The sequence below is a fragment of the Arachis stenosperma genome, chromosome 9 (assembly GCF_014773155.1).
Source record: "Arachis stenosperma cultivar V10309 chromosome 9, arast.V10309.gnm1.PFL2, whole genome shotgun sequence".
In the NCBI taxonomy this organism is placed as follows: Eukaryota; Viridiplantae; Streptophyta; class Magnoliopsida; order Fabales; family Fabaceae; genus Arachis; species Arachis stenosperma.
The window spans coordinates 16,994,603-17,011,360 of NC_080385.1; the positions used below are offsets into that span (position 1 = coordinate 16,994,603).

At 40.6% G+C, this 16,758-nt stretch overlaps 2 non-coding genes across 2 annotated transcripts; both read right to left on the reverse strand.

The window, feature by feature from the left end:
- Window positions 1–1,707: 1,707 nt before the first annotated feature.
- On the reverse strand, window positions 1,708–1,816 carry LOC130952919 (small nucleolar RNA R71). Its single transcript, XR_009075094.1, has one exon. It is a non-coding gene; the product is annotated as a small nucleolar RNA R71 (small nucleolar RNA).
- Window positions 1,817–10,194: 8,378 nt separating this feature from the next.
- LOC130953676 (small nucleolar RNA R71) lies at window positions 10,195–10,302 on the reverse strand. Its single transcript, XR_009075837.1, has one exon. It is a non-coding gene; the product is annotated as a small nucleolar RNA R71 (small nucleolar RNA).
- Between the last annotated feature and the right edge of the window lie 6,456 nt (window positions 10,303–16,758).

Here is a 16,758-nt window from a genome sequence, read left to right on the forward strand (position 1 = left end):
AAAGATATTACTTTTAATTTTAGATAATTAGATTTTAAATTTATTAGGATTAGTTATAAAAAGGGATTCCATTAGTTAACTTAGGAGGGCCATCAAATTGGAACTCTGTACATTTTGATGAGAATCCTATTTTTCTCTGAACCATGAGCAACTAAACCTCCATTGTTAAGGTTAGGAGCTCTGTCTATTTGTATGGATTGATTTTATTGCTTTTTCTATTTTAAATTCATGTATGGATTTATAATTTAAGAATTGTTTTTGCTCTTTATCTTATGAATTTGGGTGGAACGGAAGTATGACCCTCTTTCTATTTGAGTTCTTGTAAAACTTGGAAAAGCTCTTTACTTCAACAACAGCTTGAAAACATATTCTCCTAAATTTTAATTATTTGGATTTAACAGAATACGTGACATATAATCCTCTTATTTTTTGGATAATTAAAATTTTTGTGGCATATAAACTGGAATTTGAACTTCACCCTCTAATTGGAATTAATTGACCAAGGCATTGGCAGTCGATGAATTTTAGAGGAGACTATAAAGGTCTAAGGAATTAGGGTCTAGTCACATATAGTTTGCCATAAATTAAATCCTACATGATTAAAATAGTTAGTAAGAAAAGTTAATCCGGAAAAATAGATAACTCTGAAGCCTTAACTGTTTCTCCAATATTTTATTTTCAACTTATTTACGTGCGTGCCTACCTTCTGATATTTCAATTTAAACCTTTTGAATATCTCAAAACCCTTTTCTGCTTGCCTAACTAAGTAAATCATTTAACCATTGTTGCTTGATCCATCAACCCTCGTGGGATCGACCCTCACTCACCTGAGGTATTACTTGGTACGATCCGGTACACTTGCCGGTTAGTCTGTGGTTGTAAAATATCGCACCAAGTTTTTGGCGCCGTTGCCAGGGATTGATAGTGATTAACAACTATTAGTTGTTTGAGTGCTTAGATTAGGCGTTTTATTTTTAATTTTATTAAAATCCATTTTTTAATATTTTTGAAAAAAATAAAAAAATTTAAAAAATTTAAAAATTAAAAAAATTTAAAAATTTAAAAAAATAAATAAATATTTTTATCTCTTTACACAGGTTACCTCACTGGGAATTCTCTACACTCTAATGTAGAGATTCCCATCTTTTTTTTGTTTTCTGTTTGTTTATGCGCAGGAACAGAGACAAAGAACATCTCTTAGACTTTGATCCTAAACCTGAAAGGACTCTCAGGCGACGTTTACAACAAGCAAGACTTTACAAGGCTGCAGAATCCATTATGGATCCTAATGATGCTGTTAATGCCAATGTGGCAAATCCAAATGGAAATGAGCAACAAAGAAGAGTACTTGGCTCTTACTCTGCTCCTACTACAGATCTGTATGGAAAAAGCATTGTGGTGCCTCCTATAGCTGCGAACAACTTTGAGTTGAAGCCATAACTAGTCACCCTGGTGCAACAAAACTGCCAGTATGATGGTCTTCCCCACGAAGACCCAAATCAGTTTATTTCTAGTTTCCTACAAATCTGTGATACTGTGAAGACAAATAGAGTAAACGCAGAGGTGTACAAACTCATGCTCTTCCTGTTTGCTTTGAGGGATGGAGCAAAGCTCTGGCTAGATTTCCAACCCAAGGAGAGCCTGGATACTTGGAACAAGGTTGTTACTAAGTTTCTCACTAAATTTTTCCCACCAAAGAAGCTGATTAAGCTTAGAGTGGAGGTTCAGATCTTTAGACAGAAGGATGGTAAAACTCTATATGAAGCTTGGGAGAGATACAAGCTACTGACTAGGCAATGCCCTCCGAACATGTTCTCCAAATGGACTCAACTAGATATCATTTATGAAGGCTTGGGTGTAATATCCAAGATGTGCTTAGACAATTCTGTAGGAGGTTCATTGCACAAGAAGAAGACACTGGAGGAGACTATTGAGCTCATTGAATTGGTTGCTAGAAACCAATATTTATACTCATCTAACAGGAATCCTGTGAACTCTGAGGCTCTTCAGAAGAAGGGTGTCATGGAAGAAGCTCTTAATGCTATTCTTGCTCAGAACAAGCTTATGTCTCAGCAAATAAGTCTACTTACTCAACACATGGGTGGCATGCAAGTCTCAGCTATCAACACCCAAACTTCACCTCAAGAGGTCTCTTATGACATGGCAGGAAATTTAGTGCAAAATGATAACTATGATTATGCTTAATCCTCTTCTGAACAGGTCAATTACATGGAGAGTGGTTCTAGAAATCCCAATAATGACCCCTATTATCAGACATACAATCAAGGATGAAGAAATCACCCAAATTTTAAGTGGAGAGACCAACCTCAGAGACCTCAGAATTTCAACAATAATTCTCAGGGCGACTTCCAACATAACAATTACAATAACTGCCAATTTCAGTCTCAGCGGCAACAACCACCTTAGCAAACTAACTCTAAATCCTAAGAAGATTCTAATTGGGAGATGATAAGGAGTTTTATGCAGGAAACCATAGCCTCTATTAGAGATTTGGAAGTGTAAATGGGCCAGCTGAGCAAGCAAATACATAAGAGGTCTACAAGTACATTTCCAGGTGATACAGTGGTGAACCCAAGAGAAGACTGCAAGGTTATTCAACTGAGAAGTGGTAAAACAGTTGGCTCTGAGATAAGGGCCAATGAAGAGCTAGTTGAAAAGAAAGCTCCAGAGGAGAAAAAGGAAGAAGTGGAGCACGCCCCTCCAAAGCATGTAGACAACCCGTTCCCTGACTCTTTGGACACGTATCCTACATTGCCAAAGGCTCCTGCCAAAAATGCCATATCCTCAGAGACTTCAGAAGGCTTCCAAGAAAAGCAGTTCTCTAAATTTTTAGATGTCTTCAAGAAGCTATAGATCAACATTCCCTTTACAGAGGCTCTTGAGCAAATGCCTCTCTATGCCAGATTTATGAAAGAATTGTTGACCCACAAGAGGAATTGGAAGGAACAAGAAACAGTGGTGTTAACCAAGGAATGCAGTGCCATTATTCAACACAACCTTCCTGAGAAGATGCCAGATCCAGAGAGCTTTGTAATTCCTTGCACCATTGGACATGTCACCATTCAGAGAGCTTTATGTGACCTTGGAGCTAGCATCAATCTCATGCCACTTTCAGTAATGAAAAAACTTCAAATTGAGGAGGTAAAACCCACTCGTATTTCTCTTCAACTTGTTGATCTTTCTATTAAATTACCTGTGGGTGTTGTTGAGAATTTACTTGTTAAAGTAGTACCATTCATCTTTCCTATTGATTTTGTTATATTAGACATGGAAGAGGAGGTAAAATCCTCTATTATACTTGGTAGACCCTTTTTAGCTACAGTTAGAGCTCTGATTGATGTACAAAACGGTGAATTGACCCTGAGGGTCAATGAAGAACAGGTGGTCCTTCATGTTTTTGAAGCTCTCAAGCACCCTAATGATTCTGAAGGATGTATGAAAATAGATGTTATTGAACCACTTGTTCAAGAGGTACTGAAAGCTGAAGTGCTTGATGACATTCTGGATCCTATTTCTAAGTATGAATTAGTTGAAGTTGATGATTCACCACCCTAGAAGGCTATGGTTTACACACCTAAAGTAGAGGAAGAAACCCCCAAGCTTGAGCTAAAACCTTTACTTCCTTCTCTGAAATACGTGTTCTTGGGTGAAAATAATTCACATATGGTGATTATTAGCACTTCCCTGAAGCTTGAAGAGGAAGAGGCGATTGTTTCAGTGCTCAAGAGCCATAAAACAGCTCTTGGGTAGACCATTAGTGACAAGGGGATTAGTCCAACCAAGTGTATGCACAAGATACTTCTTGAAGATGATGTTAAACAAGTTGTGCAACCACAAAAGAGACTCAATCCAAAAAGAGGTAATGAAATTATGGGAAGCAGGTATTATTTACCCTATTTCTGACAGTTCTTGGGTAAGTCCTGTGCAGGTAGTTCTCAAGAAAGGAGGGATGACAGTGATCAAGAATGAAAAGAATGAGCTTATTCTTACAAGGGTAATCACAGGATGGAGAATGTGCATAGACTACAGGAGGCTCAACACTGCTACAAGGAAGGATCATTTCCCCTGCCTTTCATTGATCAAATGCTTGAGAGGTTAGCTGGTTATGCTTTTTATTGTTTTCTAGATGGATATTCTGGATATAATCAAATTGCAGTGGACCCTCAAGATCAAGAGAAGACAGCATTCACATGCCCCTTTGGAGTATTTGCCTACAGAAGAATGTCTTTTGGACTTTGCAATGCTCCAGCAACTTTTCAGAGGTGTATGCTCTCAATTTTTTCTGATATGGTTGAAAAGTTTATTGAGGCATTTATGGATGACTTTTCTGTTTTTGGTAATTCTTTTGAATCCTGCCTTAAGCATTTATCTCTTGTCTTGAAATGGTGTCAAGAATCAAACCTTGTTTTAAATTGGGAAAAATGTCATTTTATGGTTACAGAAGGTATTGTTCTTGGACACCGGATTTCAAGTATGGGAATTGAAAACATATTCTCCTAAATTTTAATTATTTGGATTTAACAGGATACGTGACATATAATCCTCTTATTTTTTGGGTAATTAGAATTTTTGTGGCATATAAACTGGAATTTGAACTTCACCCTCTAATTGGAATTAATTGACCAAGGCATTGGCAGTCGATGAATTTTAGAGGAGACTAGAAAGGTCTAAGGAATTAGGGTCTAGTCACATATAGTTTGCCATAAATTAAATCCTACATGATTAAAATAGTCAGTAAGAAAAGTTTATTCGAAAAATAGATAACTCTGAAGCCTTAACTGTTTCTCCAATATTTTAATTTCAACTTATTTATGTGCGTGCCTGCCTTCTGATATTTCAATTTAAACCTTTTGAATATCTCAAAACCCTTTTCTACTTGCCTAACTAAGTAAATCATTTAACCATTGTTGCTTGATCCATCAATCCTCGTGGGATCGACCCTCACTCACCTGAGGTATTACTTGGTACGACCCGGTGTACTTACCGATTAGTCTGTAGTTGTAAAATACTGCACCAACGACCTCTTAGAAAACCCTTCCATGGTAATCACGACAAGTGTGGGAACCGGGTTAGTCAAGCGAATTCTCGTCGACACTGGCGCCGACTCCAACATTATGTTTCGAAACATGTTTGACGCTCTGGATCTCCGAGAAACCGACTTAAAGACTCATCAGCACGGGGTGATCGGCCTAGGATATAATTTTATAAAGCCTGACGGGATAGTCTCCCTCCCGGTATCTATAGGAGGAGGCCAAGGAAAGAGGTTGCTAATGGTAGAGTTCGTCATTCCGAGGGACTCCACGGCTTACATCCTTATCTTGGGGAGGAAAATAACCAATGAGTTTTGTGCAGTAATATGCACTAAGCTGTTGGTTATGAAGTTTGTAGCCGATGACGGATCGGTGGGATCCATCAACGGAGACCTAGAAACGGCGGTAGCGTACGACAATGCCAGCCTCTCCCTAAGAAAGAAGTCGATGGAGGCGTCCGGAGTCTTCCTAGCCGATCTCAACGCTAGAATTGATGACAAATCGAGACCAGAGCTTGAAGGAGATCTGGAAAAGTTCAGGGTCGGTGAATCGGAGGACAAGTTCACTTTCGTGAACAGAAACCTCCCCCACAACCTGGAAGAACCCTTGATAGAAATGATTCGAGCAAATGGCGACTTGTTTGCCTGGGCACCTGCAGACATGCCAGGGATCGACCCCCAGTTCATGTCACATCACCTGGCCGTGAAGGAAGATACCAAGCCCGTAGCCCTAGGCAAAGAAAGATGTCCCAGGAAAGAGCCAACGAGGTGGCCAAGCAAACGACCAGCTTATTAGAAGCAGGATTCATCCGGAAACTAGACTACTTGACCTGGTTGTCAAACGTAGTCCTAGTTAAGAAGGCCAACGGGAAGTTGAGGATGTGTGTAGACTACTCAGACCTCAACAAGGCATGCCCCAAAGACTCCTTCCCCCTCTCCAACATTGACGCTTTAGTGGATATGGACGCGGGATACCACTTTCTAAGCTTCATGGACGCGTACTCTGGCTATAACCAGATACCGATGCACTGGCCGTACGAGGAGAAGACGGCGTTTATAACGCCAGGTAGCACTTACTGCTACAGGGTAATGCTGTTCGGACTAAAAAATACGAGAGCGGCTTATCAAAGGCTAATGAGCAAAGTTTTCAGCGACGACACAACATGAGGCTTAACCCCCTCAAGTGCGCTTTTGCCATGGAGACTGATGAGCGGATAATTTGTATGCTTTTTGGCATTGTTTTTAGTATATTTTTAGTATGATCTAGTTAGTTTTTAGTATATTTTTATTAGTTTTTAGTTAAAATTCACTTTTCTGGACTTTACTATGAGTTTGTGTGTTTTTCTGTGATTTCAGGTATTTTCTGGCTGAGATTGAGGGATCTGAGCAAAAATTTGATCCAGAGACTCAAAAGGACTGCAGATGCTGTTGGATTCTGACCTCCCTGCACTCGAAGTGGATTTTCTGGAGCTACAGAAGCCCAATTGGCGCGCTCTCAACGGCGTTGGAAAGTAGACATTCTGGGCTTTCCAGCAATATATAATAGTCCATACTTTGCCCAAGATTTGATGGCCCAAACCGGCGTTCAAAGTCACCTCAAGAAATTCCAGCGTTAAACGCCGGAACTGGCACCTAATTGGGAGTTAAACGCCCAAACTGGCACTAAAGCTGGCGTTTAACTCCAAGGGGAGTCTCTACACGAAATTTCTTCATTGCTCAGCCCAAGCACACACCAAGTGGGCCCGGAAGTGGATTTTTATGTCATTTACTCATCTATGTACTAGTTTTCTATAAGTAGGACCTTTTACTATTGTATAGAGACATCTAGGACTTTTGGTAGCTATCTTTGTTTTATGCTATCTTAGACCTTTGGAGGCTGGCCATTCGGCCATGCCTAGACCATATGCTTATGTATTTTCAACGGTGGAGTTTCTACACACCATAGATTAAGGTGTGGAGCTCTGCTGTACCTCGAGTATTAATGCAATTACTATTGTTCTTCCATTCAATTCCGCTTGTTCTTTGTCCAAGATATCACTTGTTCTTCAACATGATGAAGGTGATGATTGACGCCCATCACCATTCTCACCCATGAACAAGGTGACTGACAACCATTCTTGTTCTACAAGCATCTGAGGCTTAGTGAATATCTCTTGGATTCCTGATTGCACGATGCATGGTTGATCGCCTGACAACCGAGTGCTCGCCTGACAAACGAGCCAACCATTCCGTGAGATCAGAGTCTTCGTGGTATAGGCAAGAACTGATGGCGGCATTCAAGAGAATCCGGAAGGTCTAACCTTGTCTGTGGTATTCTGAGTAGGATTCAATGATTGAATGACTGTGACGTGCTTCAAACCTGTAACCTACTGGGCGTTAGTGACAGACGCAAAAGAGTGATTCTATTCCGGTAGGGGAGGGAACCAAACCGGTGATTGGCAGTACTGTGACAGAGTGCATGCATTAGCTTTCACTGCGCGGATGGGAGGTAGCTGCTGACAACAGTGAAACCCTACACGAGCTTGCCATGGAAAGGAGTAAGAAGGATTGGATGAAGGCAGTAGGAAAGCAGAGAGACGGAAGGGAAGGCATCTTCATACACTTGTCTGAAGCTCTTACACCAATGATATACATAAGTATCACTATCTTTATCTTTTATATTATTTTCGTTCATCAACATATACATTTGAGTTTGCCTGACTAAGATTTACAAGATGACCATAGCTTGCTTCAATGATAACAATCTCCGTGGGATCGACCCTTACTCACGTAAGGTATTACTTGGACGACCCAGTGCACTTGCTGGTTAGTTGTGCGAAGTTGTGTAATGCCATGGAATTGAACCACCAAGTTTTTGGAGTTCATGACCAGGGATTATGAGAGTTGTGAAAAAGTATTATTCACAATTTCGCGCTACCAAGTTTTTGGCGCCGTTGCCGGGGATTGTTCAAGTTTTGAGCAAGCTTTTGGTATCAATGCCTGGGATTGTTCTAGTTTGGACAACTGACGGTTCATCTTGTTGCTTAGATTAGGTATTTTTTTTCGAAATTCTTGAAGATGAATTCTAGAGTTTCATGATGATTTGTTGAAATCTGGCTGGCTGAGAAGCCATGTCTAATCTGATTGGACCGAGGTTTCAACTTATCACCACAAGAGCTTGTTGATTTTCATCAATTTTGCTTTTGGAGCAGTGATCTGCTAAGGCTTGGCTGACCTTTGGTCATGTCTAGTGTTTTGGACCGAAGCTTTCTTTGAAAGCTTGGCTGGCTGTGAAGCCATGTCTAATTCCTGGACCGGAGTCTTAGACTAGCATTGCACTGATTCCTGGAATTCTCATTAAGAATTTTGATACCTTTTTCCACTTAATTTTCGAAAAACACAAAAAAAAAAATTTGCAAAACCATAAAATCCAAAAATATTTCTTGTTTGAGTCTAGAGTCTCATCTTAAGTTTGGTGTCAAATGCATGTTTTTGTTATATTTTTCGAATCCATGCATATATTTCTTGTTTTGATCTTTAAATTCTATTGACTTGAGTGTTCATGTGTCTCATATAGTGTCAGTAGCACACAAACTGCTAAGTTTGGTGTCTTGCATGCATTGTTATTTGATTCTTGTTGCATTTTGATTATTAAAAATCCAAAAATATTTTTAATTTGTGTCTTCTCAAGTCAATGATACAAAGAATTGAAGATTCAGAACATACTGCAGAGGAATTATACAGAAAAAGCTGAGCATTCAAAAATGCCCAGTGAAGAAGGCAGACTGGCGTTTAAACGCCAGCCAGGGTACCTGGTTGGGCGTTTAACGCCCAAAGAGGTAGCATTTTGGGCGTTAAACGCCAGAATGTATACCATTCTGGGCGTTTAACGCCAGGATGGTGCTAGGGGGAAGATTTTGTTTCCAAATCAATTTTTTTTCAAGTTTTCAAAGTTTTTCAAAATCAAATTTTTTTCAAATCATATCTTTTCAATCAAATGTTTTCAAAATCAATTTCTTTCCTTTTTCAAAGATACTTACTATCAATTAATGATTTGATTCAACATTTCAAGTATGTTGCCTTTTCTGTTGAGGAAGGTTTTATGTTTGAATCATATCTTTTCTTGTTAGGCAAGTCATCAATTTCTTTTTAAAATCATATCTTTTCAAATTGTTTTCAAATCATATCTTTTCAAAATTGTTTTCAAATCATATCTTCTCAATCACATCTTTTTAAAACCATAACTTTTCAATCAAATCTTTTTAACCTCATCTTTTTCAAAATAGTTTTCAATCAAATCTTTTTGACTTCTAATTTCAAAATCTTTTTCAAAAATCACTTGATTTCTTTTCCACTTTCAATTTTCGAAAATTATCAATCAAATTTTCAAAATGTTTTCAAAATCTTTTGATTGAATTTTCGAAAATTCTCTTCCCTCCTCCTCACATCCTTCTACTCATGGAGTACTACTCCTTCTTAATGCACAATTCGAACTTTATCTAATTAAAGTTCGAATTCTTCTTCTCCTTCTTCTTTCTATTTCTCTTTTCCTCTGACACTTCAAGGAATCTCTATACTGTAACATAGAGGATTCCACATTTTCTTGTTCTCTTCTCTTTCATATGAGCAGGAGCAGAGACAAAGGCATTCTTGTTGAAGCTGATCCTGAACCTGAGAGGACCCTGAAGAGAAAGCTAAGAGAAGCCAAAGCACAACTCTCTTTAGAGGACCTGACCGAATTCTTCAAGGAAGAAGAACCCATGGCAGCCGAAAACAACAACAATGCCAACAATGCAAGGAAGGTGCTGGGTGACTTTACTGCACCTACTCCTGATTTCTATGGGAGAAGCATCTCTATCCCTGCCATTGGAGCAAACAACTTTGAGCTTAAGCCTCAATTAGTTTCTCTAATGCAACAGAATTGCAAGTTCCATGGACTTCCAATGGAAGATCCTCATCAGTTCTTAGCTGAATTCTTGCAAATCTGTGACACAGTCAAGACTAATGGGGTTAACCCTGAGGTCTATAGACTGATGCTATTCCCTTTTGCTGTAAGAGACAGAGCTAGAATATGGTTGGATTCTCAACCTAAAGAAAGCCTGGACTCTTGGGAAAAGCTAGTCAATGCCTTCTTGGCAAAGTTCTTTCCACCACAAAGATGGAGTAAGCTTAGAGTGGAAGTCCAAACCTTCAGACAGAAGGATGGAGAATCCCTCTATGAAGCTTGGGAAAGATACAAACAATTAATCAGAAAATGTCCTTCTGACATGCTTTCTGAATGGAGCATCATAGGTATTTTCTATGATGGTCTCTCTGAACTATCCAAGATGTCTTTGGATAGCTCTGCTGGAGGATCTCTTCATTTGAAGAAGACGCCTGCAGAAGCTCAAGAGCTGATTGAAATGGTTGCAAATAACCAATTCATGTACACTTCTGAAAGGAATCCTGTGAACAATGGGACTAGTCAGAAGAAAGGAGTTCTTGAGATTGACACTCTGAATGCCATTTTGTCTCAGAACAAGATATTGACTCAACAAGTCAATTTGATTTCTCAAAGTCTGTCTGGAATGCAAAATGCACCAAGCAGTACTAAGGAAGCTTCATCTGAGGAAGAAGCCTATGATCCTGAGAACCCTTCAATGGAAGAGGTGAATTACCTAGGAGAACCCTATGGAAACACCTACAATTCTTCATGGAGAAATCACCCCAATTTCTCATGGAAGAATCAAGAGAGACCTCAACAAGGTTTCAATAACAATAATGGTGGAAGAAACAGGTTTAGCAATGGCAAGCCTTTTCCATCATCTTCTCAGCAACAGACAGAGAGTTCTAAGCAGAATACTTCTGACTTAGCAACAATGGTCTCTGATCTAATAAAGACCACTCAAAGTTTCATGAATGAAACAAGGTCCTCCATCAGAAATTTGGAAGGACAAGTGGGTCAGCTGAGCAAGAAAGTTACTGAACTCCCTCCTAGCACTCTCCCAAGTAATACAGAAGAAAATCCAAAAGGAGAGTGCAAAGCCATAGACATGGCCGAATATGGAGAGGAAAGGGAGGAGGAGGACGCCACTGAGAAAGACCTCAGTGGGCGTGTACCAATCTCCTCTGAATTCCAATGGGAATCTGAGGCTCAAAATGAGACCATAGAGATTCCATTGGACTTACTTCTGCCATTCATGAGCTCTGATGAGTATTCTTCCTCTGAAGAGGATGAGTATGTCACTGAAGAGCAAGTTGCTAAATACCTTGGAGCAATCATGAAGCTAAATGACAAGTTATTTGGAAATGAGACTTGGGAGGATGAACCTCCCTTGCTCACCAAAGAACTGGATGACTTGTCTAGGCAGAAACTGCCTCAAAAGAGACAAGATCCTGGGAAGTTTTCTATACCTTGTACCATTGGCACCATGACCTTCAAGAAGGCCTTGTGTGACTTAGGGTCAAGTGTAAACCTCATGCCCCTCTCTGTAATGGAGAAATTAGGGATCTTTGAGGTGCAAGCTGCAAGAATCTCATTAGAGATGGCAGACAATTCAAGAAAACAAGCTCATGGACTTGTAGAGAATGTTTTGGTGAAGATTGAAGACCATTACATCCCTACTGACTTCATAGTCCTAGAGACTGGGAAGTGCATGGATGAATCCATCATCCTTGGCAGACCCTTCCTAGCCACAGCAAAGGCTGTGATTGATGTTGATAGAGGAGAGTTGATCATTCAAGTGAATGAAGAATCCTTGGTGTTTAAGGCCCAAGGACATCCCTCTATCATCATGGAGAGGAAGCATGAAGAGCTTCTCTCAAAACAGAGCCCCCACAGTCAAACTCTAAGTTTGGTGTTGGGAGGCCACAACCAAACTCTAAGTTTGGTGTTGAACCCCCACATTCAAACTCTAAGTTTGGTGTTGGGAGGTTCCAATATTGCTCTGATCATTTCTGAGGCTCCATGAGAGTCCTCTGTCAAGCTAATGACATTAAAGAAGCGCTTGTTGGGAGGCAACCCAATATTTTTTTTTTATACTTAACTATTTTCTTTTGTTATTTTATCTTTTTTGTAGGTTGATGATCATAAGAAGTCACAAAAACAATGAAAAAAGCAAAAACAGAATGAAAAAAGGAAGAAAAACAGCACACCCTGGAGGAGAAGAAGCTGGCGTTCAAACGCCAGTAATGCTAGCTGTTGGGCGTTTAACGCCCAGTCTGGCACCATTCTGGGCGTTTAACGCCAGAAAGGGGCACCAGACTGGCGTTAAACGCCAGTAAAGGGCAACAACCTGGCGTTAAACGCCAGGAATGGGCACCAGCCCGGCGTTTAACGCCAGAAATAGCTCAAAACGTGATTTTGAGCAACATTTGGTGCAGGGATGACTTTTCTTTGACACCACAGGATCTGTGGATCCCACAGGACCCCACCATCACTCTCTCTCTTCTTCCCCCATTCACCAATCACCTCAATACCTCTTCCCCAAAAACCCTTCACCTATCAAATCCCATCTTTCTCTTCACCACTCACATCCATCCTTCATAAATCCCCACCAACCTCACCCTTCAAATTCAAACCACTTTCCCTCCCAAACCCACCCTCCATGGCCGAACCATTACCCCCCCTCTCTCCTATATATACCCTTCTTCAACCCTTCATTTTCACACAACCTAAACACCCCTTCTTTCCCTTCTTGGCCGAACACACCACCTTCCCCCTCTTCCTCATTTCTTCTTCTTCTACTCTCTTCTTTCTTCTTTTGCTCGAGGACGAGCAAACATTTTAAGTTTGGTGTGGTAAAAGCGTTGCTTTTTCATAACCATTTATGGCATCCAAGGCCGGAGAAACCTCTAGAAAGAGGAAAGGGAAGGCAAAGGCTTCCACCTCCGAGTCATGGGAAATGGATAGATTCCTCTCAAGGGTGCATCAAGACCACTTCTATGAAGTTGTGGCCTTGAAGAAGGTGATCCCCGAAGTCCCCTTTTCACTCAAAAAGGGTGAATATCCGGAGATCCGCCATGAGATCCGAAGAAGAGGTTGGGAAGTACTCACCAACCCCATTCAACAAGTCGGAATCTTGATGGTTCAAGAGTTCTATGCCAATGCATGGATCACCAAGAACCATGACCAAAGTGTGAACCCGAATCCAAAGAATTATCTCACTATGGTTCGGGGGAAATACTTGGATTTTAGTCCGGAGAGTGTGAGGGTGGCGTTCAACTTGCCTATGATGCAAGGAGATGAGCATCCTTACACAAGAAGGGTCAACTTTGATCAAAGGTTGGACCAAGTCCTCACAACCATATGTGAAGAGGGCGCACAATAGAGGCAAGATTCAAGAGGAAAGCCGGTTCAATTAAGAAGGCATGACATCAAGCCCGTGGCTAGAGGATGGTTAGAGTTCATACAACGCTCAATCATTCCCACTAGCAACCGGTCCGAAGTTACCATAGACCGGGCCATCATGATTCATAGCATCATGATTGGAGAAGAAGTGGAAGTTCATGAGGTTATAGCCCAAGAACTCTACAAGGTGGCGGACAAGACCTCCACTTTGGCAAGATTAGCCTTTCCTCACCTCATTTGTCACCTCTGTTATTCAGTTGGAGTTGACATAGAAGGAGATACCCCCATTGATGAGGACAAACCCATCACCAAGAAAAGGATGGAATACACAAGAGACCCCTCTCACCATGAGATCCCTGAGATACCTCAAGGGATGCACTTTCCTCCACAAAATTATTGGGAGCAACTAAACACCTCCCTAGGAGAATTGAGTTCCAACATGGGACAACTAAGGGTGGAGCATCAAGAACACTCCATTCTCCTCCATGAAATTAGAGAAGACCAAAGAATCATGAGGGAGGAGCAACAAAGACAAGGAAAAGACATTGAGGAGCTCAAGCACTCCATAGGACCTTCAAGAGGAAGAAAGAGCCGCCATCACTAAGGTGGACCCGTTCCTTGATTTCCTTGTTCTTTATTCTTCTGTTTTTCGATTTTTATGCTTATGGTTATCCATGTTTGTGTCTTGTGATCATTAGTGTCTTAGTGTCTATGCCTTAAAGTTATGAATGTCCTATGAATCCATCACCTTTCTTGAATAAAAATGTGCTTAATTGAAAAGGAAAGAATTGCATGAATTCTGAATTTTATAATAGTTTAATTATTTTGATGTGGTGGCAACACTTTTGATCTCTGAATGTATGCTTGAACAGTGCATATGTCTTCTGAACTTGTGGTTCATGAATGTTGGCTCTTGAAAGAATGATGAAAAAGGAGACATGTTACTGAGGATCTGAAAAATCATAAAAATGGTTCTTGAAGCAAGAAAAAGCAGTGAATACAAAAAAAAGGAAGAAAGCAAGCGAAAAAAAAAACCGAAAAAAAAGAGAAGAAAGAGAAAAAGAAAGAAAAAGAAAAAAATAAGAGTTGTGATCCAAGGCAAATAAGAGTGTGCTTAAGAACCCTGGACACCTCTAATTGGGGACTTTAGCAAAGCTGAGTCACAATCTGAAAAGATTCACCCAATTATGTGTCTGTGGCATGTATGTATCCAGTGGTAATACTGGAAGACAGAGTGCTTTGGGCCACGGCCAAGACTCATAAAGTAGCTGTGTTCAAAAATCATCATACTTTACTAGGAGAATCATTAACACTATCTGGATTCTGAGTTCCTAAAGAAGCCAATCATTCTGAATTACAAGGGATAGAGTGAGATGCCAAAACTATTCAGAGACAAAAAGTTAAAAGCCCCGCTCATCTAATTAATACTGATCTTCATAGATGTTTTTGGAGTTCATTGCATATTCTCTTCTTTTTATCTTATTTGATTTTCAGTTGCTTGGGGACAAGCAACAATTTAAGTTTGGTGTTGTGATGAGCGGATAATTTGTATGCTTTTTGGCATTGTTTTTAGTATATTTTTAGTATGATCTAGTTAGTTTTTAGTATATTTTTATTAGTTTTTAGTTAAAATTCACTTTTCTGGACTTTACTATGAGTTTGTGTGTTTTTCTGTGATTTCAGGTATTTTCTGGCTGAGATTGAGGGATCTGAGCAAAAATTTGATCCAGAGACTCAAAAGGACTGCAGATGCTGTTGGATTCTGACCTCCCTGCACTCGAAGTGGATTTTCTGGAGCTACAGAAGCCCAATTGGCGCGCTCTCAACGGCGTTGGAAAGTAGACATTCTGGGCTTTCCAGCAATATATAATAGTCCATACTTTGCCCAAGATTTGATGGCCCAAACCGGCGTTCAAAGTCACCTCAAGAAATTCCAGCGTTAAACGCCGGAACTGGCACCTAATTGGGAGTTAAACGCCCAAACTGGCACTAAAGCTGGCGTTTAACTCCAAGGGGAGTCTCTACACGAAATTTCTTCATTGCTCAGCCCAAGCACACACCAAGTGGGCCCGGAAGTGGATTTTTATGTCATTTACTCATCTATGTACTAGTTTTCTATAAGTAGGACCTTTTACTATTGTATAGAGACATCTAGGACTTTTGGTAGCTATCTTTGTTTTATGCTATCTTAGACCTTTGGAGGCTGGCCATTCGGCCATGCCTAGACCATATGCTTATGTATTTTCAACGGTGGAGTTTCTACACACCATAGATTAAGGTGTGGAGCTCTGCTGTACCTCGAGTATTAATGCAATTACTATTGTTCTTCCATTCAATTCCGCTTGTTCTTTGTCCAAGATATCACTTGTTCTTCAACATGATGAAGGTGATGATTGACGCCCATCACCATTCTCACCCATGAACAAGGTGACTGACAACCATTCTTGTTCTACAAGCATCTGAGGCTTAGTGAATATCTCTTGGATTCCTGATTGCACGATGCATGGTTGATCGCCTGACAACCGAGTGCTCGCCTGACAAACGAGCCAACCATTCCGTGAGATCAGAGTCTTCGTGGTATAGGCAAGAACTGATGGCGGCATTCAAGAGAATCCGGAAGGTCTAACCTTGTCTGTGGTATTCTGAGTAGGATTCAATGATTGAATGACTGTGACGTGCTTCAAACCTGTAACCTACTGGGCGTTAGTGACAGACGCAAAAGAGTGATTCTATTCCGGTAGGGGAGGGAACCAAACCGGTGATTGGCAGTACTGTGACAGAGTGCATGCATTAGCTTTCACTGCGCGGATGGGAGGTAGCTGCTGACAACAGTGAAACCCTACACGAGCTTGCCATGGAAAGGAGTAAGAAGGATTGGATGAAGGCAGTAGGAAAGCAGAGAGACGGAAGGGAAGGCATCTTCATACACTTGTCTGAAGCTCTTACACCAATGATATACATAAGTATCACTATCTTTATCTTTTATATTATTTTCGTTCATCAACATATACATTTGAGTTTGCCTGACTAAGATTTACAAGATGACCATAGCTTGCTTCAATGATAACAATCTCCGTGGGATCGACCCTTACTCACGTAAGGTATTACTTGGACGACCCAGTGCACTTGCTGGTTAGTTGTGCGAAGTTGTGTAATGCCATGGAATTGAACCACCAAGTTTTTGGAGTTCATGACCAGGGATTATGAGAGTTGTGAAAAAGTATTATTCACAATTTCGCGCTACCAGAGACCGGGAAGTTCCTAGGTTTCATGATAACCCAGAGGGGAGTTGAAGCCAACCCTGAGAAGTGCGAGGAAATTATCCGAATGACGATCCCGGGATGCATCAAGGACGTGTAGAGGTTGGCCAGAAGACTCACAGTTCTATCCCGATTTCTCA